This window comes from Melanostigma gelatinosum (assembly GCF_949748355.1).
Source record: "Melanostigma gelatinosum genome assembly, chromosome: 8".
In the NCBI taxonomy this organism is placed as follows: Eukaryota; Metazoa; Chordata; class Actinopteri; order Perciformes; family Zoarcidae; genus Melanostigma; species Melanostigma gelatinosum.
The window spans coordinates 4,571,019-4,595,473 of NC_136641.1; the positions used below are offsets into that span (position 1 = coordinate 4,571,019).

At 43.2% G+C, this 24,455-nt stretch overlaps 1 protein-coding gene across 1 annotated transcript in view; it reads right to left on the bottom strand.

Annotated features, from left to right (window-relative positions):
• The window catches only part of plxnb1a (plexin b1a), a 67,378-nt gene that overhangs the window by 34,421 nt on the left and 8,502 nt on the right, over positions 1–24,455 (bottom strand). The gene's annotated exons all lie outside the window — the stretch shown is intronic.

The following is a 24,455-nucleotide window of genomic DNA, read 5'->3' on the forward strand; positions in this document are numbered from 1 at the left end:
AAGTTTAGACATGTGTCCTCTTTAGTGCTACAGATCAGAATAGCACTCTTACTGGCATTGTATTTGATGTCATGTTCCACACCGTACACAGTACATATGTGAGGAGCTGCTGAAGACCAGCGCTATAGTTGAGTATAATGCAAGTTTAAGAGTTTTAGAGAGAAATATTAAGATGTGGTGAGAAGAACCTCTTCAGAATTTAAGCTACGGTAGCAAGAAAAAAAAACGTTTCACTGTTGCAAGGGCCGACATGTTCCATCAGTATCATAAACACACACACACACGCGCACACACTGTAGTTTTTCATGCACTATGTACTCCTGTTTCAGTTGCTGCTGCTTAAAAAAGACAGTGCCAAGCTGCTGTCGGAAATGATGTAGCCCTTAGAAGGAACAAATGAGTGTGACGAAGGTGTAAAGTATTGAGAGACAGTTTAACGTACTGTTAGTTTTGGTCTTTTCTTTGAATGAGAAGATGTAAAAAGAGAATATGGACGTTATGTCCAATGAAGTAGCAATCTTGCTGGATACACCATGCTTTTGTAAGTGATGCAAATCTAAATTACAAGGTAATTGATTTTCCTGTTTTAACTGATCTTTCTAGACATTTATCTTTCACCAACAGACAACGCAGTGCTTAGAGGTAGACCTACTACTGCTGTGACTAACTATGACAGTACCGTAACAGTACGTATGACTATTTACATATATTCTTCAGTAAATATTTCATTTTATAGAATTTATACAAATATTTAATTAATATTGACATAATGTGCTGCGGGTCAATTATAATTTTTTCATCACTTTTTGTTAACTGGTCGAGGATCCCAAAAAGATAGAATTTCTTATGTAGGCTTTTGGGACGTGTTCCCAGGATTATATTGTGTTTTTCTGGATTTCTGTTCTCGTATGTGTAAAAAAAGACCAGTTTTTTTTTTTACATATGAAGAATACATGTGTACGATTGGAATCATTTTCCCAAATTCCCTCGATGGTCGATGGTGTTCTTATGCATCTTATATTCATCTCCCAAGCATATTCCTAAGAGTGATCTAATGTAGAGGGAAATATCTTTGAAGCTCTGCTTGTTCCCAGATCCGACTCCCATTTATATTTGAGTCGTTTTGTCTCTATTTAAGTTTAGTCTCCCGGTTCCTTACAAAGGGGTGGAGATCCCAGAGAGCTTTAAAACGTCTCAAATAGTCTCTCACGTGCAAAAATCCATACAAGTTATTACTACAGACACCATATCTATTTGCTAGATTTTTAAAAAGAAACCTTCCTTCTTCATTGTACATTCTGTAAAACACGATGTTGCCTTGTGTTCTTGCTGAACTAAACGTGCATGGCTCTGTGGTGTGTGCAAGTGTCGGACAGATTTGCATTTGTGACGTTTTTATCCCACCCCTCAGTTTCATCTTGGATCTAAAATATTAACAAAGCGCCTCCGGCCCTTACAGTTGGAGCATTCAAAAACAATAACTCTCACTCCCCCATTTGGATAGCCATCACTCAACACCTCTGGAGAGGAGAGTGGTCTGTGGACACTGAGAGCCTTTCGCATTAGGAGATAAAAACCTGTTTAATTATTGAACAGGCTCCTCAGACCTCTCACTGACCTTACTGGGAAAGGTTGCATAGAAATACATAACTCCCATACACATAAACCGGGGATGTGTAAGAGCTCTTAGCAGAATCAAGCTTATTTCGTAGTTCCCTCTACATTACTGGGATAACCTTTCAGGCAATGCTGGAATAGATGGGGCAAGATGATGGTAATGCAACACTTAATGGTGCAACCGCCATGAAACTCAACAGATGAGAAGAAGAAGAAGATGTAGGTGTACGCGGTGGGAGGCGTCTCGAGGAATTGGTTTTGTCCGGTGCCATTGTTCTCGGAACATATTTGACTTGCAAGAAGTTTGCGATACAAGTCAAATCCCCCCCAAGCATTGGCGCAAATACACCATGAACCAGTCGTGGAATTCAGAGCGGGGTCTTGTAATTGGTTCGCCTGCTCCACATGAAGGCGTCTCCCGTCAGACGGACGTCCCCCGTCCAGTCCCTGCTAGGATACTGCTTTCGGCCACAACAACAACCTTAAGGTGGGACATCGACGGCACAGATTTCCCTGAATGTCGATCTCCTGCTCCCGTTCACACACACGAGCCCATGAGGGGGAACGTTCCTGAACGTTTCAGGGATGGACTGCATGTGTGAGAGGGACTTAAGATGCACAGACTATTAACTAAATTGAAATTGTCATTGTTGCCATTATTTATGCCCCAACACTCTGCGTAATGACAGAGCAGGAAAATGTGTCGAGAAAGCTATGACTACACTGTGATATTTAGAATAATTACCATTACATGGCAGTGTGAATAGACTGCTAAGACATCAGACATGCAGCGCCATCTCACCCAACTGTCCACCCCCTGGGGCTGCAATCAGGACGAGGACGAGGGGTGTCGAAAGGGAGGAGAACGTGGATCTCTGTGTGAGTGGGTGTGGCTTTGTGCTCGTGTACATAACCAGGGGGGCCATCCAGGAGCAGCTGCATGTGTCTTAGTGTGTGACTGGTAAGTGGGTGAGTGTGTCCCAGGCCTCCTCTCTTACTTATTCATGAGCAGGATAAAGCGCATAATAAGTAATAACCTCCACGCCCACTGTCAGAGGATTTGAGTTGGGGCGTGTAATGCGTCAAGAGGAGTGGCCATTACAGAAAAATCCACAGTGGTTTGAGACAGGGGAGGAATAGTCGTCATGAAATATAGATATAAAACAAACCTCATGTTTTATTGAGCCGAACATCTCGAGCTCTCAGATATAGGTTTTCTGTCGTGGCTCTTTAGTCGGTCCACCACTGACAGATAATCACGGTCACCTCAATCACAACTTTGGTGATACCTTAAATCTTTTGCAGCGCCTTCAACTTGTTGGACGGAATGGAATAATTGAATACTTTGCAAAGCATATTGTCCTTATTCGAGAACGTATCTTGGACTACATCTAAAAACAATTAGTGTGTGAAGTATCTAGACTAATACCGTTTTAAGCTTCTGTAACAGAGAGCCTGGGAACAATCCTAGAGGAATTGTCGCTGCTACTCTGAGCAGGGCGTCCTCACCTGCTCTTTGACCGGACGACATATTTATAGCAACGACCCCCATCGCCATGGGAACTTCCTCTTACCAAACAGCAATGACGGCTTACTATGAGCTACCACAAGATGAGAGTTGATGACTCTATAAAAGCTATACGAGACCCATTGAGGCTATGAGACTCTTTCACTTAATTCAGATGAGCACCCTTCAACATAGATAGCTCTTTCAATAATCATCCATTTAATAAGTGATTCTTCAAGGAAGTTTGTGGATTTTCAATGGCATGACTCAACAAGCTTATGTTTAAGCACTTTAAAGTAAGGGCAGATCCATTATGCCAGAGAGAGTGTGGATCCAAGAGGTTCACGTTTATTCACTTCATTTAGAAAACAGTGCGTAGGATCCGCACTATGCTTGCTTACGTGTAAAGGAGGAAATGCCCGTACGCCGGAAAATATCCAGAGTCACAAAAACTTGCGTATGCATGCCAGTGCTCGATTTCCTTTTATGAATCCTAAATCAAGCTGTAAATGTGTGCAGCTGGTTCAGCCTCACATCCCACCCTCTACACGCCCACATTCAACCATAAACGGTCAACGCAAAGCACCTTATGAACGTTGCATATCAATGAGCTGCTGATCAGTGAATCTTTACTGTGAATCACGGAGTCTACCGAGAGGAAGAACACTCGTTCCCTCCTATTTCTTCCATTTACAGAGTCCCAACAGTGCCAGAGTATCTAACATGCAACATAACTCGTCACGAGTCCCTAGTATTTATGTTTACAGCAACACGAGCGATTGCTTCCAAAATGATCGCGACAATCTGTGATATCGTCACCCTGGATATCATTAAAAAATAAAAGTTTGATAGGTGAACACAATATATATATATATATATATATATATATATATATATATATATATATATATATATATATTCTTATGGCTTTATGATTAGGACTGATAATGAAGCTATGGAGTGATGGTGCGAGAGCTGTCACTACCTTTATTGCCACACTTTGCTAATTTACACAATCGTTATTTGCAGGTGGTGAAGATTTGAAAGTCGTGTTCACAGCAGCAACACTTAATGAAAACTAAAATTGTACTTGGTAATATATGCAAAGTATTAGAAGAGTATTCTTTGTTCTGCAGATCTTTAAAGCTATTTGAGATTATCTTACATATGATGATAATTTAATTTCCTCTGAGGAGAGCAGACAGTGCTTTTCTACAGTCTGGCTTCATTTCACCACCTCACCATGTGCTTCGCTAATTTCCCGTGTTTCCAAAATGTTCGTAGGCATGGGTCAGTGTTTCCGTACAGGTGCGTACATTCTCCTGTCAAGTTTGTGACATGCGTGGGAACGTTTGCATGGGAAGTGGCGTACGCCTCTTTCAAACCCCGTGTTGTGCGTGTGCAACGGTTATAAATGAGACCCCAGGCCTTTGCCACAGTCTGTCTCCTAAAGAGAAACATCTTATTTCACTCCTACTGTGGAAGTAATCCAAATAGCACCGCCACCCTTCAGAGGAGCGGTGTCTCTCATGCTGTTCACCAACAATCTCCAGAGCTCATCAATTGTGTCTGGAATGCAGCATGTTCGGGCACAGTCCAACGCCTATAAATAACCTCAACTGAATTGGGGGGGTGGTCACAAAAAGGAACAAATGTCCACATGCAAGCAAACATATGAATAAACACATGAGTGATTTCTAGGGCTGTACCCGAATCACAATTATTTTTGTTGAATAAGATTTGACTCGTCAATGCGATGATTCCTTCAATTTGTGAACTTTTCCTTTCATATGAACTATCATTGGCATGCGTTTCAGTGATGATTCTGAGCACATTACATTGTCAAATGTGGTAATTTGCTGAAAATATTGTTAATCTTCTCAACCAGTGGAGTCCATGCAGGTTGCCACGGGGGATTCAACAGGTATGGCCGCTCGGTGTGGGAGGATCCCCTCACGGGACCTCTCCCTGGGATGTTGGCCCTTGTTGGGTCCATTTTATCAAGTTATCAAGCTCCTCTTCTGTGGAACCAGCTTCCCGTTTCTGTCCGGGGGGCAGACACACTCACCACATTTAAGAGTAGGCTTAAGACTTTCCTCTTTGATAGTGCTTATAGTTAGGGCTGGCTCTGGCTTGCCTTGGACTGGCCCATGGACAAACTGGTATAGGCAAAAACTACAGGACGTCCTACACTGAGCACCTCTCTCCTCCTCTTCTTCACCTCAGTCTGTATGCATTGATGTCGCATTAATGCTCATTGCTAACTTTACTTCTTCGCCGGAGTATTTGTGCTTTCTCGCCTCACAGGATGACCGCAGTTTTATCTGGACACTGGTTCTTCAACCAGGCATGGCCCTGCTGACACCTACTACGATCTTCATTCTTAACATTATTAATCCTATTACCGACACCATTAATGCACAGTACTGATTTTGTCTCTTCCCCGGAGTCCTTGTGCTTCCTCTCCTCACAGGTTTCCATGGAGCATGGTTTCATCTGGACCCTGGTCCTTCCTCCTACCATGGCCCTGCTGACTCCAACTGCTAATATCACTTTTATTATTACTCACATTACTGTTTCATATTACCGATACCATTAATGCACATTATTGACCTGCTTCTTCACCAGAGTCTCTGTGCTTTCTCGCCTCACAGGTTCCTGTGTATCCGGGTTTACCTGGACCAGGTGTTGCCTCCTGTCGTGGTTCTGTCATACATTGCATGTGCTGTAATTACATTGAATGTGTTGTAATTCACTATCCTGTTCTACACATGACATCATTGCACTTCTGTCCATCCTGGGAGAGGGATCCCTCCTCTATTGCTCTCCCACAGGTTTCCTCCTCTTTCCTCCCCGTTAAAGGGTTTTTTTGGGGAGTTTTTCCTATTCCGATGTGAGGGTCCCGGGACAAGAAGATGTCAAACGTGTACATATTGTAAAGCCCTCTGAGGCAAATTTGTAATTTGTGATTTTGGGCTGTACAAAAATAAATTGAATTTAATTGAATTTCCTCTGTGGAGGTGTGGAGCAACTGGCTCAGAGTCAGCTTGGAAAGGCCTGGGGTGACGGTGGATCCGGCTGGGAGCTTTACAGTACCCCTTGCTCGGACCTCTCCTTGGACTGAGGGCCCGCTGCACCCTCTCATGCTGGAGGGAAGAATGGGGCCCTCTGCTCCCAGTCTGACTGTCAACCAGCTGGACTGTCCTCAGTACGTAAGGTGTCCCACCAACCCGTCTCATTGAGGATGCAACTTTATACGATATATTAAACAACCAATGCGTGTTTGACTAAATTGTTTTCTGGACAAAACAGTGGACCAGAGCACAAACTTAGTCATCGGTCAAGCCTACAAAAAGAGACGGTTTGACTTGAAGAACTGTGAGTTGACTGAGGGTCAGGGACAGATGATCAGAGTCACTCAGAATTTTTGTCCTTCTGAAACAGAAGCTCGACTTCAACATTTCACTTCAACCAGAATGACTTTCTTTTAACTGCGGATGGTGGGGTGACATACCCATCCCGATCGGCAGCAGTAGAAAAGGTGATATATACGAGTGTGTGCCAAGTGTATTCATGCCCCCTATAAACTTCTCAGAATGTGCTCTCTTCAGTGAACTTTTGCCCTAACCATTCCGATCTGCCTCCCTTTCGCTCTCTGTCCATGTTTATTAATCGCTGAGAGAGTCTGCTGTGCAAGTTCATTTCTATAGCTCTTAATGAGCCGTGACAGCCCACTGAACGCCTAAGACCCTATAAAATATGTGGGGTCAGCAGCAGAGGGACAGTGGGGGGGACAGTGGGCCTGGAGCCATGGAGCACTGCTTTGCATTGTTATGTTCTGGTGGGTCGGCTGGGTCTCGCCCCCCGGGGCCCCCCAAACTCTGCGACACTCCAGAGAGTACAGTAGAGAAAAGAGCATCAGAGTGTCTGTTTTGAGATCAGCAATGACCACAGGCAGGCAGGACGATACAGAACAGGCACAAACGTTGGCCAGTTAACAATTGGGTAGATTTAAAAGTCGCGTCTGGAAAGACTTGCCGTATGCATTAGAGTGGTGTTCATGACAGTTAAGGTAAAAAAGCTTTTTTTCTTGACAAGAAAATCAAAGCATTTGCTGTTTTTTCACCTACAAGTTTCTAATGCTGGTAGTGAAGACAACATGAAGGAAGTCTTGAAGAATGACGACATCTCAATCCCCACGGTGACATCATCGTATCTTTGGCTGGACTGTTAACCTCGAGCACCAAGCATGAATCCAGCTTTAGTGGCAGCTCTTGGATGTGTCGCTGTTTCGTTGGCAGTAGGTCTGGACCTGTTTTTTCACATTGATTGAAGTCGTTAATTATCACAACATATATTTAATAATAATACTAATGTTCTCCTTAACACAGAACCCTTAAGAAACCAGGTTATTTATGGTTTGTAATATATTTATTTATTATCACAATGGGTCAGGTTGTTGAGGGTTGATTAAATATGTAAAGTGTTTAATTCTCGTTGGCCATCTCACTGCTGCGTGCTACTTTTGAGCATGCCCACCAGAGACTTCTGCCGGCTCAAGTCTGGTTAGCGCGATGCTAAAAACAATTCAACCGTGCTGCTCTTCTAACCTTCCAAATATATGAGTGGTAGACAGAATTGTTTCAGTGGCTCAGCCCTAGTTCATGTCCAGTAGCTCTACAGGCATTGCTCTCCAATCTGCATTATTATTTTTAAGTTGGATGCTGGTGTTACGCAGCTAATACAATGGCTTCCTCCATTCCGGACTCTCCGGTTCTTGCTGGTTGCCCACAAGGTTGGCAGATTGCAGTTGTTTTGTGACGTGAATTAGCTTGTTGAAGTCAAACAAATACACCAGGGCTGTTAATGATCAACGGTTTAACCGTTGACCGCTCACAAGCATTTCGCCCGGGTTGCCTGATTCGTGTATACACTGCAACTGGCAGTCCGCCCATCATACTTGTTCCCCTTTCTGCTGATGACTTCTCCGGCCTGATGGGACGACGAGTGACTCCAATAAAACAAGCTACTTTGAGTGTGAACCCAACTAAACAAAGGGAATACCTGCGTAAACCAAGTCAAACCTTCCACTCGTGACCAAACGCAACAAACTGGAGGTCACTCCAAATTTACATCTATTGAGCACATCCACATACCGTGTAGACGCTGGTTGTGTCTCCCTACTTAGTTAGATCAGCGAGAGCGCTAATATTATGAGAGACAGATGCACACATGCTTGGCCCCTCTCCACTTCCGTCACCTTGTCCGGGGTCAATAGCAATTTCTCCCCCACCCCTGGTTCACAAGCAGACACAGAGGGTCTCTCTCTCCCCAGCCCTCCGGTGTGCTGAAGGGGCTCTCTGTCCGCAAACGGAGGGAATAGTGTCCCTTTCACAGCGCTCTCCACCGAGTGGCTGCGCTGAACGGACACAGGATAAAAGCCACTTCCCTTAGAAAGAGAGCCTACACACACACACGTCGGGATAACACAACACACTTTTTCATGTGCACACACACACACACACTCCGTTTTATGACAGGATCTTTTCACCCTGGAGACAGTAACGCCCTCCCTGGGGATAAGCAGGTGTTACGCCTCGCTGCTTGGTACAGCATGACACACACGACCTGAGGTCCACTGCGAGACCAATGGACCACTTTACACACACCAGCGCATTTTTTTCTTCTTTTTTTTTTATTTACAAAATGCATTATCAATGCAGACCAAAAAGGCCATTCGTGTATACTATGGCAGCTTCATCAATATGCAGATGAGAAAAAAAAGAAACGTCTTTATGGAGCCCCACACTTTAAATGACCAACCAGGTCAGAAGTGTCCTCAGGAGAAATATCATTATTTCTTTCAATTTAAATGACCAAAACAATGACTTTTATTTTATTAAATTATGTAACTTTTTATTTTAGTCTGTTTTGATTTACCATATATATTTCATAAATACATTTTTTTATTATTAAAACACATTTGGGTTTCATACGTTCACATCCTTCTGAAATCATGTTCTATGAATTGGTCATCCATCTATGTTATAATGAAACATGAAAATGAATAATATCTCTATGGATGGTTATTGTTTTCGATGTAACGTGCAACTGGTTTCTCTGAGCATCCGACAACAAGGCCTCTGACCTTCTGATCTGGACTAAGGAGGAGAGAGGAGACGAGCGATGTCATGGAAATATGTGCTGGAACTCTTCAGTTCAACATTCAGCAGACTCAAGGATCAAAGAGCAGTCAAGAGGAAGCAGGCGGGCTGGATGTGAGAGAGCGAGAGAGAGAGCGAGAGATTGACAATAGCAGCCGAGGCCCGATTTAACTTTTTAAACCGGGGACGGGCAAGAGGCTGTGGGACCCAAGTTGCCCTGGAGTGCAGTAAAACGTGGCCACTTAATAAGCATGCCTGTTATAAATCTAAAAATGCATGTTTGAATATAGTGCTGGTTGTGTGCTTTCATTAGCTGTGTGTGTGTGTGTGTGTGTGTGTGTGTGTGTGTGTGTGTGTGTGTGTGTGTGTGTGTGTGTGTGTGTGTGTGTGTGTGTGTGTGTGTGTGTGTGTGTGTGTGAGAGAGAGAGAAAGAGTTAAGTGGCCAGTGGTCACATCCTTAGAAAGAGCCTCTGCTGACAGGCTTGGAGAGCACACAGCCAACAAATGCTGCCACGATTACAGGCCTCTGCTCTCTGGCCATCAGTAGGAGAGTCAGCCGGTCGGCCACACTCGATAACTACGTGGGAAACGGGGAGGGATGACAATGCAAAAACATAATGAAATCATCAACAAAAAAAAAAACTTTCACTTTCCCTGCTTCAAGTTTCACCAAAAACTACAAGATTACATTCGAACACATCATAATAACTTTTTTTCCTTTTTTCCTGAGCTGTAAGCTCCGGTGCTGCTAAGGTTTAAGGCTCTCTTCCTGCCAATTTCACCACTAGTGATTCATTGTTAATATACCCAATCAAAGTAAAAATAAACTTTCCAAACTTCATGCTAAGCTAAGTTACTGCTGGCTGTAGCTTCCCATCTCATGAAAGTCATGAGTGGTTTTGATCTTCTCATATAACTCCGGGTAGAAAATCGAATCAAACATGTTCCCCAAAATGTTGACCTATTCCTTTCAATTTAAGCAAACCTGAAATGAATATCAAGCAATCCAAAACGGACCAAAGTAATGTACCATAGTAACACACCAGGACCAGTTACTCTGACCTATGGAACAAGGAATCATTGCCTGCAGTTCCCTTTTGCTGCTGGATATAACCTGCTGGTTGGATGGATAACATTACAACCAACAGGCTGAACTCGAAACTAACTCAAATAATGTAAGTTAGCCACACTAACTCACAACTTTACCGCCGGCAAAACACCTCCACTAATTACATTCATGTTATAAACGCGGCCGTGTTGTCACAATACCCCCAAAAAACAGGACACGTTTGACGTGTCAATACATGGTCGTGGAGAATGTGAATTATTGTACCATAGTGTGTAAATACATTTTGATATCCAATCAGAACTTGAGAAACTCTTAGTGTAGATCTTTGCTGTTGCTTATAACAGGTTCAACCCGTGCAGGGATAAGTAGGAGCAGTACTGCTGAGTTCCCTCTTAGCGAAATGCTCTGAGTGAATTTAAGTGCCCTCTCATAATCAGCAATACAGTGTATATTTCTAGGGCTTTTATTGTGAAAGGTAAAAACAGAATACTTTTCTAGTATCGGTATACCATGCAACACTAAACCGCGGTGGTTATGTCAAAGCATGCGACGATCACGTCTCTTTAGAAATTAAAGGAGTGTATTTCAGCAGAGTTTCTGACGGCAAGTAACCAGCTGAGGGTGTGTTTTTATTCATTGTGTATTTTACCGATGCTTCTGACCATGAGTAACCATACTTAGGTGTGTTTTTTCTCATGAATCAGAGTTTATGTCACCAGTTTTTCAGAGTAGCCGCAACTTGGGTGAGTGACGCAACCGTGTCAGGAATGGCAGGTGTGTTGCTGAGGACCAAAGGGAGCGCAGTGGAGTTCTTCAGAAAGCTTCGGCCCGTTCTGAACGCTCACCGGACTGGTACTACCAATGTAGACAAACAAATGCTGCCCTGACTCAGGGATTGAGGTTTAAAGCCACTACCAAACACACTATCGGGAGCCATCACCGTAGCCGACTGGAAAAATAAACAGACAAAAGGCATTTGCATTCTGTCTACAAAGAGACAAAGCAAGCTCAAACGGCTCGTCTGTGGCTAGTTTGGGGTTGGGCCATATGCTGGGGTGAAGAGTCACGTCATCGAGGACGCTGGCATGGTCATTGTGTGGCAGAATGCTGAGGAGGTGGCAGTGGGACGTGCATGCGTATTCATTTGTTTGTGGACGGGCTGCATACATTACCACCTATGGCTTGTACAGCCACATTTCCACTCCAAGTCTCACACACACACACACACACACACACACACACACACACACGGCCGCCTCTTCTTTCACAAAACTCAATAGCCTAAGAAAGCCCTTTGTGGTCCATCGTTGTCATGACAACGTGCCTGGGTGGAGTGAATAGAGTGGAGGTCTTGCTCTCCCAGTCTGTGGGCATTTTAATCAGCTTGTCACACTGTCTGTGGTCTGAAAACACTTCGGCCAGTGATGCTTCGTAGCATTATTTGGGTTTTTTTTGGAGTAAGCACATTTTAGGATTCAGAGGGCTCTGCGAAACATCAAGTTGACAATGAAAAAAAAAAAAAAAAAAAAAAAAAAAAAAAAGAGCGCCATGTCTCAAGACCAACGGTAGCGGACCAGAGTAGTGTTACTGCTAATATTCCGGGGCTTAGGCTAGAAAATCTGGTCTGCTTTCTGCCAACTCTCCAGTTTAATAAGTTCCATGGTTATGAAAAATGCAGTATGCCTTCTCCAAAGCCCAGAATAAGCTCCCATGTATTCCCTGAGGAACTGGGATGTTTGAGTTTGAAACAAGAAATCGGAGGAACATGATTTGTTTTATTCATGAATGGGTTTGCAGTTCGTGACCCACGGCGAACCTTTGACTCACAACATGCTAAGTGGAGGCAGCCCCGCGTCCCCTCTCACCCCTCCAGACCAATCCTCTCGCCTGTCCCTCCTTCTCTCCCCCTCTGTCCGCCGCGCTCTGTATCTCAGGCGCCTATCTGGATGCCATGCATTTTTCTAAATGTTTAGTCAGGGATTCTTTCTGCGGCTGTTGTCCTGTAGTAGCCGCCGCAGCATTATATCATTACATCATTCCTTAACGAGAAAAATATACTCCAGAGGTTAGAACTGACCATGTAGGACTTTAAAGTTGAACTGATTTTATAAGTAAGCCATTGTTCACTAAGATGATACTGCAGCTGCTTAAAGCGTTGACCCTCTGGGTGGGTGGGCCGATGTCCCATGGCAGCGGTTGACTGACATTTGAGAGACGGCGTTGCAACGTAATCTCAAAGTAATACGTGGAATTACCACGACCTCTTAACCGCGCATTATGTGGTGGTGGTAAATGACGTGCCGCCGCCACCACAGGAAACAAAACTACATTCTATTCAGGAAATAAAAGATCAGGGTTTGGGTTGAAATTACTAGAGATGCACCGATCCTGATATCAATCTAAACTTCCACACAGTGGGGCATACAGCTTATTAATTAAACACTGCTTTCTGATCTGGAATCCGTAATGGACAATACACAACAAAGCCCGTGTATCAGTATTGGGACTGAAAAAGTCTGATCTGTGCATCCCTAAAAATGATTTACGTACCCTGTATAATTTAAAATAAGTCAACGTTGCCTTCTGGTTACGTAACTTAACTTGCGGAGCAGGCTAGGTTAGCTAACTGTCACTTTGTTAGCCTAGCTTTCTAACAAAGACAGTTAGCTTACCTAGCCTGCTACCGTAACACTGGGTCCCACTATGTCACCATGTTTTGCTCTAGCTCTTTCATGACTCCACACACAGTGACGGCATACGATGTGGAGTGTCTGTTTCTTTTGTCTTCCTTTGCACTTGAACTCAGCCACCTAAACAATTACCACCAACTCTGCTGCGCGGTAATGATGAAGTATCTAATATCCTGGATCACTCGGTCATGTACGTTTCATTATCAGCAAAGGTTTTTGGTCTGTTGAAACAAATAAGCTGCAGCTTGTAGATAAATAAACTTTAGCTGTTCCATTTGTAATCTACTTCGTCTTATTTCCATATTAGCATTATGCATTGAGAGGTAATGTCAGTTGGGGCTTGCAGTCAGTTGGGGAGTGGTGACCTGAACTTTCTACTCTATTGGCAGCCTGATGAAAGCGCTCTTGTTGGGTTAGTTCTGCTCCACACTGACTGTTCTGTCTGTCCGGTGAAAAATCAAATATCAGTGTGGGCACCTGCAGCCTGCGTGTGTGTGTGTGTGTGTGTGTGTGTGTGTGTGTGTGTGTGTGTGTGGTTCAGCCCCGAAATAATTTCTAATAGCAAGTCCATTATGATGAATGTCAAACATGATGGAGACTCTTTCAAAGACCTAAACGATATTGTTGATTTAGTATCTATTCGTGGCTGAGACATTTCTAAAAGCACCTTCTGTGTTTGTCAGCAGTTGTTTCTACCCCTAAGTTTTTTCGGGGGCAACCTGACTGCTAGACCACAACAGAACCAACACAACAATACTCTGCCTTAATACGACACTGGCGGGGCTGGTCCACTCGGCTTTGCATGCATGCAAAGACTGCCTACTTTCATCCCAGACGCATTTCATCTGCAGCCAGGGCACCCACGCAGACATAATCCCACTGAATCCCTTAGAAGGGACCAGTGACAGGCGTTCCTAATTCACATTTCATTCCGGATCACACTCTACCGTCCTAGAGGCTTTTTGCTCATTCGGTAGCTACTGGCGGGTACTTCCTGGTCCCAGTGTGGGCCTTACATCAGAAAGGGCTGGTTAAACAGCTTTAAAATGATCATGCTTTCATGTTGTCACAGGACCGGTATCTAAGTAGAGAGAAATCTATGTCATTTATTGAGCTGTGTTGGTCGAGGAACGGGTCACAAGCTGAGAGGAATGCTCTATTTAGAGAATACTGATGTCACGGAACAATGATAAAAAACAACATTTAGAAAGATACAACTCCTCAGAGAAATATTCGTGATACAACATTCTATAGCACTATAGAAATACAACATTCAAGTTATTGTGTCACCAATTAACAGAAATCGGATCCAGAAAGCACACGATCAAAAGACATAAAACAAGAGTCAAATAAGAGTTTCTCTGAAGCTGTACTAGGCACTGGAGCTCTTTGATCCTTTGAGGTCGCTGGTATGATTTGGTATTTGGTAACATGGTATTTCCATGTTCACGATCTACAACAAGTCAACGAGTTTTACGTATTTGCGTGATGCTGTCTGATAGACATTGATGTTCTTCAAAGAGAAATGGAGAAAAACGATATATAGTAGAGGTCTACCGGATGACAAAAAGGAGATTGTATAAATAACACACTAATATTAAAATAAATACTGCAGTATTCATGGCTACTTTACACAGCGTTATTTTGAGTGTTGATTGGGCAGCTACGATGTGAGTAGAGCATAGCACTGATCCATTCAGAAAACAAAGCATTTTAAAAAAAATTCGTTTGTGTTCGTTTTGCGGACAGACCTGATAAAGCATGAATTCAGACTCTTCAAATCAGCATCATTATGTAGTTATTTCGGCATCCGTTTCCCCTATTTCTTGCAATTACATCAAAGCTAAGCTAGCATCAAGTAGCTCTGGCGGTGAAATTCACCAAGCGGTGTGCGCCTCAGAGTGATGCTATGAACCAAGAAACGACTTCCAAGTACAAAGCAGCACTATTGGTGATTTCCACCATGATTGAGGAAGGAAAGAAACGTTGTTGGTATCAACTGCTGTGCTGTAATGATTAAGCTACTGATGAGTCAACCATTTTAAGCAATACTGCTGAAAAGCTATTTTCCAGATTCCAGCCTGTCTGAATGAATGGTTGTACAATGTTTCATGACAATCCATCTCACAGTTGTTGAGATATTTCAGTCTGGGCCAAACAGACTGACCAAGCAACATTTCCATCCCTGGAGGCGAGTTACAAGCAGGCCTCTTGTGTTGATGATGAAAATGATTATGTTTTGATTTTGTAAAGACATCACAAATTAATATAAAGTCCATCCGATGAGCTCAATGAAGATTGTTCCAATCATAACATATTGATCATTTCCTAGTTGCTCTAAATGAGCTCAGCTCATTTAGAGCAACCAAACGGGTGGCTCTGGAGTGTGGGCAGGTGGGAGTCATATCCTGGCCTTCTGTCAACAAGCCGTGTGACAGACAGCTTCATTAGACAGAAAATGAACGCCCCCCGGAGACACGCCTTTGTCCCCCCCACCCCACGGCTTCCTGGGATTGGGAGAGAGGACAATCAGAGCAGGTCTTTTAGAGTGAGAGGTCTTCAATTGTCAAATGCTTAATAGACTGTGCTCTCTCCATCTTGCTCAGGAACACGCACGTGAGAGTCGGCCGTACGTGCAATAAACACACACACACGCTCAGTGTCCCTATTCACACACATTAGCCCAGTATCTGAATCTCTGGCAGAAAATCAAAGATGATTGATGAGGGCGGCCCGGCTGTGTTGAAGGCCTGAGGTGTGTGATTGTGATCTGGGGACAAAGGAGTCATTGCCAAAGGTTAAGCATGTGATAGAACTCTCAGGGAGGAATGGAGAGGAGTCTACACGTCATTAATCACACAAATTCACTCTTTTCATTCAATTGTCATCTTTTTTTCCAATCAATAATCAACAATGGCATCGTTGTATTGTGGGCATCAGCTTAGGGCTGGGCGATAAATCGATTTAATCGATTAATTCGAATGTGTGCTTTAAGGCGATGTGTTTTATTGAAAATCGAGAAAATCGCCCCCACCCCTCCCCCCCGTTGGGTTCCCGTAGTAGAGTGCGCGCGCATTGTTTACAAACTAAAACAATGGCGGCCAGCAGCTTCACTGCTGGCCGCCGCCGCCGCCACCTCACAACAACAACCCAGCATTTTGGAGACATTCACCAACTGTACTCCGCATGAGAAGAAGAGTGCCCGGTGGAAAGCCATCACGGATGCAGTCGCGATGTATATCGCAAAAGATATGGTGCCCATATACACCGTGGAAAAGCCGGGGTTTATTCACCGTCTCAAAGCTTTGGACCCCAGGTACGTGCTACCAAGCCGTAAACATTTTTCTGACGTTGCCTTGCCTCGGCTGTACAATAGTACACGCCAAAGGATCTCTGCGGAGCTGGAGGGGATGTCATTCTACTCCGCAACAACTGACCTGTGGTCCAGCAGGTTGACCCAGACACCGATCCACTTGACTGGTGGAAGCGTCACCAACTTAACTTTCCAAGGCTAAGTACTTTAGCAAAGAAATACCTCTCTGTGCCAGCTACAAGTGCCCCCTCTGAGAGGCTTTTCAGTGTGTGGGGGGGGCATTGTTACATGCCACCGTGCATGCCTGAAGCCAGAGGTAGTAGACAGGCTTGTCTTCCTGGCAAAAAATATTTAGAAAAAACATGCACTACTGTTTAATACTGTTGGTTATGTTGTGAATGCACTTGATTTTGTTTACATGCACTTATTTACTGTGCAAAATATGTTATGTTGATGTTAGATCAGATGTTGCACTTTTGAAAATGTGAATGTTAAAGGGTCATATACATTTTATTTCATGCTGTGTTTGTATCAGTGTATTCAGTTAGAAAAGCTTACTGTAAAAAGTTACATTTGCACAGTTGTTTACAATGGAAGGCTACTATTTAATGCCATTTAATGTTATGTTTAATTTAATTTTATATTTAAATGATTCAGGCAAACAAAAGAGTGACCAAATACTTTTTGTATACTACAGGCACCTTTCTACAATGTTCAGGTTTTGTTTGCACTTTATTTTTATCAACCTACTTGGGAAAATCATCACAAAATAAAAGAAAAAATTGTTTTCAACAGCTTCTGTCATCTGCAAAAAATTTTGGGGGAAAAAAATCGATTTAAATCGTGAATCGGATTTTTTGTAAAAAAATCGGAGATTTTTTTTTTAGGCCATATCGCCCAGCCCTACATCAGCTGTAGTAATATTCAGAGGCTGGACCAAATCATTGTTTTGGGAGTCACAAGCAAGTTTTTGCACTCAAGTCCTGAGACAAGTCCCAAGTCAAGTCATGACAGGCAAGCCTCCATTCAAGTCCCAAGTCAGGTCCCACGTAAAGACAGGCAAGTCCCAAGTCAAGTCCTAAGTCCTAAACCACGAATTTTGAGTCCTAAACAAGTCATTATGTGCTCTTCACCAAATATGATGCCATTTTAATAAATGTAATGGATCTGGGTAATTTGGTGTTGACTTGCTGGGAATCAATAGCGCCAACGTTAGTTGATTCAGGAAATTAATTGATTCGTGGTGTAGCCGATTCCCTATATGTTCTTGGGGTGCAAGCCTGAGTTTCATCATCAAGTTACTATTTGGGATTTTTTTGAAAGGTCAATCCCCCATATGGATGCATGAATCAGTGTGCCGTAGACTTTTAAATCCGTACCACCAGTTTAATGTGAGAAAGTGTATTAAAGGTTTAATGTAAAACAATACCCAACAAAAGAAAGTGTCCTTCACAGGGAAGTCAAATGCAGACTTTGAGGAGATTTTAGATTGTGAAAGAATTTTGGGACTTTGGGATTTTGTCAAATCAAGTCGAAAGTCATAAACTTTGTGGCTCGAGTCAAAGCCATGTGACACTAGTCCACACCTCTGGTAATTTTCAGTGAGGAACTCCACCTGGAAGACCAGCTACATGAAATCAACCATAAGACGGCCATGCTGCCACCGCCGACTGTGTCTTCAAGAGGGTGTGGGGCTATAAATCAGTAAATCTAGACAAATGCCAAACAAACGGCTCTAGGAAGCATTGAGAGGTCTTTGTTCAAGAAGGGGCACGGGCACGGACCCAACACTAATACGGCTAATGGCTTAGGAAACCCCACTGCTTCTTTAATTGAAGCCGCTCTCCTGTGTGCAGCGGGGAGAGAGGGGAAAGAGTAAGATAAGGAGTCGAGAGATTGGAGAGTACGGTTTTACTCTGATCTTAAAAACCAAGGAGGGGCAGTGAGGGAGGGGGGGCAGAAGGTGTGTCGAGTGGGTGTGGGGATGTAGCCAATCAGGATTCCCCCCCCCCCCCCCGAGGTTTCAGGACACCTGGGATCATCAATGATTGATCAGACCAGAGGGTTTAACTGAGGGAGAGGTGGGTGAAAAAAGGACTGAGGGGGCAGGAAATACAAAGGAGTGTGTGTAGGTGTGTGTGTAGGTGTGTGTGTGTGTGTGTGTGTGTGTGTGTGAGAGAGACAATGACAAATAAAAAGAGAGGGGGTAAGTGAACAAGAGATGGAACAGAAATGTTTAGGGGGGAAAAAAACATCAATGTTGAGCAAAGAGAAAGAACAGAAGAGTGCATAAAGAAGGCAGACTGTGCGGTGAAAGCAAACATCCCGATCAAAGCCAAACCACTGCTGCAGCTCTGCAGAGACGCTGCGGCCTGCCCACATGGTTTGGGCTGTGCTCAGACCAGCGAAAGACAAACACAATCTATGACCGATCCACACGGACTGGAACACAATAGTACACACAGTAATTATTTGTACCGCCTATTTTAGATGTTTTTGTGTCTGCAACTTATTTTAAATCTCATCTTAAATAGCTGATAATAGCTTTGTTTTTTACGGTTTTTGTACCTAATTATGTGATTGTCTCTGCCTCCTCTGTGCTCATAACCTTTTGTCTTATCTCATATCTGCCTCGTTTGGTTTTAGTTTATTTTGTTTAGCCCTTTGTAACATTAAGAAAAATGCTATCGAAATAATGTTTATTATTATTTATTTTTTCATATAGAGTCTATTTTGGGCCCCTTGTCCCTTTTCAGATGTTGTTAGTTTACATTATTTCCCTTTAAATGCAGTTTACTGTTCTTGGCCCAAAAATGGCCAGTTCTCCAATATTTCACCAAAAGGAAAATGCACAAAATATGAAATATGAATACAGATTTCCAACCAAACTAATTATGTCACAACCCCCACAGACTCATCTTGTGAACCTTTGAAGGGGGCCTGAACCCCACCTCAACAGATACAAGAGTAAAGTGCTGCTTACACACTGTACACTTAGTATAAACAATTTAATGTAATATATAATAACAATACATCAGTAACTGGGGCCAATTTTCTGTAGAACCAGTACTTTTAATTGTAATACTTTGTTGATAATAATTTAATATTTAGAAAGCAGGACTTGTAATTGTGATGAGTTTACAAAGGAGTACTACAAATGAAGTACTCTGAAGGCCCCTACTGCAAAGCTTCTTATTGGTCAGATTGGAACAGTCTGAGCCTTTGAGGTAAAGTTATTCAAGAAGGCAGTAGGACACGTCACATAGCCAGACCTATGTCCACACTTTGTTTCTCTTCCATTGATGTTACGAAGATGTCCGTATCAAAGACAGCACATCGGGCCGGCAAACTGGACCAGGAAGTAGTTCTGCGTTTTCTGTTTTGTAGAATTTCAGCTTTTATTCGTTTCTACTTTGGTATGAAGACAAGATAATGGACTGGCATGAATTGACCTCTGAATGTATTTGAATTGCCATGCAAATCCATTCTCCTTATCGTTTCAAACCCTACAACATGGCGGAACGTGAAACGTGGATTTGTTTTGGGGGGTTGCTGGCTTTTGGGGGGTGAAGCAGATTGGCTCCGAGGGTTGCCTGGCATTGTTACTGAATCTTTGAATAAAAGACTTGGATCCACTCCCCAATGTCAGGACTGCTGCTCAGTAATGCATTATTAATGAGAATAGTCCGACTGATGCTTGGGATTAATTACAGTAGCTTTGAAAGCCCCCCCCCTCCCCAATATTTTTTCTTCTCATTCAAGATCAGAATTAAAGTGTGCGAGTGCTTTTTGTCTGGAGACACCCGAACAGACATTACTGTCCGGGTAGATAATTTACTCTCCACTCCGTAAAGAGTGCACTGTGCTTTTTTCTTCTTTCCTTTCTTCCCCGTTGAGCAGAGCAACAGATGCGCTGTGCTGTTGTCACCTGCTTGGTCGCACAGAGGGAAGCTAAAAGGGTCAGAGCTTCTTCTTTTTGTCACCCAATTTGCATCCCCTTTTGTCAACAGTTTCGCTCGCAAGTGCAGCTGCCTGATGCGGCGCAACCGGCGCGTGTTGAAAGTCCATTTAGCGAGAGAGTTCTCTCGTGTCATGTATCCAAGTGCTTCATATAGACACGGATTATAACGGCGTGTCACGGCGAGATGATCGTGTGAACTCTATGGCTCCTCTTTGGACAGCTTAACATCTGCTTGAGTTACATTTTATTATACTTTTATATGCCGGAACATTCTTTTCATTCTCTTCTTTTTACACTTGGTTAATCAGCAGACAATGAAAGCAAATTAAAACAACCGCAAACCACTTCTCAGTCACATGCATCTAAATATATATGTCAAAGATCATTTTTTGGTAGGACTGGATGGCCACTACCCTTGTCCTTCAAGTACCAAGATACTAATATTATTCATCAAATTTTTCAGACGTAACTCTCAAGCCACTTTCATCTCGCTGTCGTAACAGCTGACGTGCTTGCGATGCAATCTTTCACACTAATCTCGCAAAAAAACAAAACAATACAACTCAACAATAGCCCGATGACCGGCCGCTGTGAATGAGACGGATCCTCCGTGCTCCTCATTCATCCATCACGGCGACACACATCAGCACGGGAAAAAATGGTCATTCTGGCCTCGCCGCGGGTTGTTGTTGGTTTCAATTAGCGGGCCGACATCTGACACCGGGGGGCCACGCGAGTTCGCATTGATTGGCCGGGCGCTGTAGAAATGCATGTGTCGAGGGCAACTGGGGTCAAACTGTGGGACCCCGTGAAAAATAAAAAAGAAGCAAAGAATGACAGGAGGGAGGGACAGAGTGAGGGGAGAGGGGCAGACAGACATGGCCTATCTATGCCTCTGTGGGGATGATGGGGGAGAGGAAGGTCCATTTCGATGGGACACAAAGCCTGAAGGCCACGGTGTGTGTGTGTGTGTGTGTGTGTGTGTGTGTGTGTGTGTGGGTGGAAGAGCTATAGGATGACCCGCTTTGTGAAAACCAATTAGACATTCAAAGTGAGGACATTGGTGTAAAGTCCCAATCCTGAAAAAAAAACTAAATTTGGCTTAAGATTTAGGGTTAAAGTTCCCGTTTGTTTAGGATCAGGAATGAAAGCCAGTGCAACACACACGCGCACAGAATAACAACAACTTCTGGTGTGCTTCTCATATTGCGTTCAACCACTGAAGGCATGACATTACAATAACAAGCACGCTGCATAGCTTGTGGGCTGGACCTGGTGGGAGGTATGGTAACCCAAAACAACAGAAGGGGGGGTGCACCACCTGGAGAAGGACGCACAGTGAGCAGCTACCATCTGTCTATGTCGTAAAGTTCAGAAAAGTAAATGTCTCTATAACTCTGTCCAAAAGTAACAAGATGTTCACACCAACAAAGCGCAGTCTAGCGGGCTACTGTAATAAGAGAGCTTTAGATGAGCGTGGTATCTAACTCGTCCGATTATGGAAGAAATCATAATCATGATTGTTTTTAATTGAGATCAGGCTTATGTAACAAGAATAGCTGACTAACTGACTTTGGAAACATTATGCATTTACGGAGCAAATGTGTATAAAAATGTGTATTTAGGGGGCATTTCCTGACCCTCCGAGCGGGGGTGAAAATCTAAAACAGAGTGCGGCACGTTAATTATTTTATCTCGATGACCTGGTTTTCATTATGTTTGGAAGCCAAAATAAGAAATAACGAGAAATTTACGAGATGTCGGTCCATTTAAGATGGTTTGATGAGTCAGACTTGGAGCAAACAGGAACAACTAAACAATGAAGAGATTTGGGGTAAGAATACTATAATCTTCTTGACCATTATTGTTTAAGGAAAGGTAAAGTCAGCTAGGCTATCAATCTGCGACATGTGAAATGTCTTTACATAGAATATGGTTGTAGTCTGCTATTGAATCTGAAACTCGGGGGAAAAAGAAGTGAAAACAATGTGACAAGTGTATTCCTGAAATCGGTTGCATTTCCTTCATATGGGGAAGCAATCCGTGTTATTCTGCCGCAGCAGTGGACTAACTGAGAATTGCATTTGACCGAATGTGAAACTGAATGACTGCATAAGATTGAAGAAGACAGAAATGTGAAGCTGTCACACACACACACTCAGGAGGACTATAATTAAATTTTTCAATTCAATTCATGTTTGTATAGCCCAAAATCACAAATTAGCCTCAGAGGGCTTTACAACATGTACACATTTGACATCCTCTTGTCCAGAGACCCTCACATCGGAACAGGAAAAAGATCTGTATAAAGATCTGGTTACTGTGTTTGTGTCATTTCCTCCTGTTCTCTCACTGTGTGGTCAGCTGCACTGCAACTATTGTGAAAATCGACATAGACACCCCCCCCCCCCTCCACCCACACACACGCGCTCCGTGCCCCAGACTGCTGGATCTGGAAACAAGTCTACACAAAGCACTGAGCATTACGTCTCTTCAAACAGGAAATAAGATGTATTTCATGAGAAGGAGCTGTTGATCGGTACCAACGCGTTAACTCAACGTCTAAACCACCCGCTCATACCGCTTTACCACCAACATACCGACCACAATTTAATTGGTTCGGAAGCCGAAAAATTGGTTCCCAACTGGAGCCCAAAAAATATCTGAGAACCAGTTAATCAGTGCGAGCCGCCATCTTGCTGCCGCTGTTCACTTCCTTTGTGAATAGTAAAACGCAACCCATTGACAACACGTCCTTGATTACAATTAGGGATGCACCGACATCGGATGTCTGACCAATACTGACACAAATAGCTGGATAGGGTATTGCTGACAATGGGGCCTATCTATTCGACTCTATTCTTTGTTTTTATCCTCTACACCTTAGATACCAATGGCACACTAGCAAGAAGTGTGGAAGAGAGTTTTTCAGAAATGTTGAAGTGCCCTCTTGTCCGCATTTAAATGACCTCTTTCCGAGCCATTGGCAGTTGCACAGCCCGTTATTTACCGTAGTTTGATAGATGTTTTTCCTAAGACCCGCCCTACTCTGCCTCTGATTGGCTAGTACATGTCCCGATGCATGTTGCTATGCACGTTGCCGATATCGATATATCTGTTGCAAATCCAATTTTTGATACGTCGTAATTCAACCTAATGTTAACCTTAATGTTGATACCACTGATTAACAAGAACATTTAAAAACGGCACTTTGTATCACAAAAGGTTGCTGACCCCCGCTATAAATGTAACGGAATTTTGAGCAACTTGTTGTGTACGAAGCTGCTTGCTGGTGCATGATTTATTATTTTATAATAAATAGCAATTCAGTGAACATGTATGTACATCTTTGTTTTTTCAAAGGTAGGGAAATGCATGTTTAAGTCAGGTTGCCTTACACGTCAAAGGACGATCCCATTCACGTCCACACAGTGAGGCATACAGCTTACCAATCAAACCCTGGTATCAGGTTGGTAGGCAGTTTACCCAAAGCCCTGGTATTGGTATGGGGACTGAAAAATCCAGTCATCGGTGCATCTCTCATCACAATGGTTCAGCTAAATATCTGGTGGAAACGCAGGCTGGTTCCAGAACCTGAACGAAACCGGTTCAAGACCAGAGCTGATTTGGCGTACAAGGGGTGTAATGAATGAAAAAAACATTGTTGCATCACTGATGGCTGGTCTGTGATAAAAAAACATTTAAAACCAGATGCTATTTATCAGTGCTATAATATACATGTGGATAAAGTAGCCACACACTGTAGAATTTGACATGTTTGGTTCCGTGCCCTTGACCGGCCGATTTCAAAGGTCTTCGTGTGACTTTGACTAGGCCGAGCTTTTGTTTGTGCAACAGAGTCTGCTATCCTGCTGTGAATGTTCATTTCATGTGCTGTACCTTCTGCAAGAGTCTGTCATTTTAATTAATAATTGAAGGGGTTCGCTCGGATGTGTTTGCATGGCGGTTTCTTGAATACGTAGCTTATCTGTTTCCGTTAACTGTATTGATTTCCTGTGCAAATGAATTACTCTTTGTACTTGTGGAGTGCGCCACCCTATTGTTTAGTTTATCCACAATAAATAAAGATCGGTGAACTAGCACTAGACATAAATATAGTCACTAATCAATTCC